Raw genomic sequence first — 2,954 nt, forward strand, 5'->3', positions numbered from 1 at the left:
CATTGATTTTTATTGTAGTGTGAATTGAATTGTGAATGCTTCACTATTTGACCGTAAAAGAACCTTGATTTCTAATAATTATATTGAGGTAATTTAAATGTAATGTTTTGGCCAGGGAATTAACTCAGTGGTAGAGTGCTTGCCAAGTATTTTCTAGATTTAATTAGAAATACAGAAAAAATATGCATATATATGTTATATACTTTTAGTATATTTATGTTTCATTTATACACTTTTAGAATATTAAACATTTTATTTCTAAGCTTTTGATGGGGTGATCTGTACTGTTTCACATTTTTAAGAGCAAAATAGCAATTGCATACTGTAACTATTACATAGCTGAAATTTTTTAACCGAAGTAGATATTGTCATTTATTATCTCTATCCTTTTGATCTAAAACAAAAATAAACCACAAATCTCTTAGTGCTTATTACAAATAGTGATATTCAAATATATAATACTCCTTTGTGTATGTGGGTGTGTGTGGTAATGGGATTTCAACACAGGGACTTGCCCTTGCTAGGCAGATGCTGTATCAGTTGAGCCAGGTCTTCAGCTAAAACTTTACCTGTCTTTAAAGTAGGGTCTCAAGTTTTGCCTGAGCTGGCCTGGACCACAGTTGTGCTTACATCTCTCCATAGCTAGAATACCAGACACATGCTACTAATCCTGGATTATTACTTGAGATGGAGCCTCACTAACTTTTTGTCCTGTCTGGTCTTAAACAACAGTCCTCCTGTTTATGTCTCCCAAGTAGGTAGGACTGTGGGACTGACTCACCACTATCTGATCTCCACCTTCTGGATTGATGACATTTCAGATATGAGCCACTGTTCCCAGCCTTTACATTCCAGATCCTGTGGAGGAGAAATGGATGCAGTTTTGAATGAAAGACAAAAGCTGGGGAGGAGGGCTGTGAACAATTTTTTTTTTTAAGAAAATTAGATGAGAAGCATCTGAGAATCATAACCAACACAAATAGACTCAATTCTATAGAACAAATCCATATTTAAAATCTAGTTTATAGCCAGGCACTAGTGGCTCATGCCTATAATCTTAGCTACTCAGGAGGCTGAGATCAGGATCCTGGTTTGAGGCCAGCCCAAGCAGAAAAGGCCAGAAGTGGCTGTGTGGCTCAAGTGGTAGAGCGCTAACTTTGAGCCAAAGAAGCTCAAATGACAGTGCCCAGGCCCTGAGTTCAAGCTCCAGGGACAGCACCAAAAAAAATAAATCTAGTTTATAACACAACTATAGCACAGTTATTGGGTAAACTGAGAAAGATTGAACCAAGAACAAAATAGAAGTCAAGAGAATTATATAAGCAGACTAGACAGAATTTAAAAGACAATGTAAAAGGAATAGCTAACTCATATTTCTAAACCTATATGAACCTGCTAACACAGCCATAGTATATTTGCTCTAGTCTTAGTTAACTCTCCCAAAGTTGATGTGTTGGGAACTTTATCTTACCCTCACCCTTAGTGCAACAGTTGAGAAGTGAGACCTTTTAAGACTTGAGGTCAAGAGTGGGGAATGTAGCTTGGCAAAAAACTAGGCTCAGGGGAAGGGGTAAAGAAGCCTAGAGGCAGGGTGCCAGTGGCGTATAATTCTAACTACTCAGCAGATTGAGTTTTGGGTTTGGGTTTGTTTTGGTTTTTGTTAGATGTGGAGCTTGAACTTAGGGCCTGGGTGCTGTCCCTGAGCATTGTGTGAAAAGCTAGCATCCTACCACTTTGAGCCACAGCTCTATATCTGAGATTGAGTTTTGAACCCTGATTGTCAGAGTTCTAAACACTTGGTAGAGGACTAGTCTTAAGCAAAACAGATCAGGGACGGCACCTAAGACCAGCACCAAAAAAACCAAACATGCTCAGAGAGTACAGCAGTGGATTCATTATGATTTGTTATCAACAAGTTCAGTCCTCTTGCTTTTTTAAAAAAAAATTATTTATTTATTTTTGCTTGGTTGTGGGGCTTGGATTCTGAGCCTGAGCACTACCTCTGGTTTTCTAGTGGTTAATTGGAGGTAAGAGTCTCACTGTCTTTAGTGCTCAGGCTGGCTTTGAACTCCAGTCCTCAGATCTCAACCTCCTGAGATTACAGGGGTGAGTCACGATGCCTGGCTTTTAAGTCCTCTTGCCTTCTTGGGCTCTCTTGCTCCTCAGCCTTCCACCATGAGATGAAGCAGAAGGCATCTTCTACCTGATGCTGGTTTCTTAATCCTGGACTTTCTGCTCTCCAGAATGGTAAGAAAATATGTTTGTTTTATATGAATTACCAAGTCTGTTACCCTATTATAGTAGCACACAAGGTATAAGAGTGTGGTTTCTGTAACAATAATATCTGAAGATGTGGGGGTGACCTTGTGACTAGCTAAGTCTAGGAGAATTTGAGAGAAAACCCTACTTTACTGTAAACTGCATTAAGAATGCTTCTGGTGAAAGCTCAGATACTTAGAGGAAGACTGGAGACTAAGAAAGTTAGCAAAAATAAGGATAGTAAAGGGCATTCTGGTGAGCTCTCAAAAGAGCAATATGGTTTTCTGGGCTGAAATCAAGGCCGGCCATCTTTCATGCTAACTTGTAAAGGACAATTGAATTGTGTTGGTGTCTGAGGTCTTTTTGGAAGGCAGAATTTAAGCATAATGCACTAGGACATCTGAGGGAAGAAATTTCTAAGCAAAATACTGACTGCCAATTTGTATGTGTGTGTATGTGGTATGAGAGCCTTGCACATGCTAGGCAAACTATACCACTGAGCTACATCCATTCTCCAATATATGTTTAATATATGCCCTTTGGCTAGGGCAACCAGTATTTTGTGTTAGTCATAGATGGCTTCTTGGAGCTATTTATAAAGCCGCTTTACTTTCAAGGAGCAGCTTATAGTTACATATATTTTTTATTCATTCTGCCTATGTTTTGTTTTTGAGACAAGGTTTTTCTATGTTTCC

This window comes from Megascapheus bottae, chromosome 20 (assembly GCF_031878675.1).
Source record: "Megascapheus bottae isolate mThoBot1 chromosome 20, mThoBot2.hap1, whole genome shotgun sequence".
Lineage (NCBI taxonomy): Eukaryota > Metazoa > Chordata > Mammalia > Rodentia > Geomyidae > Megascapheus > Megascapheus bottae.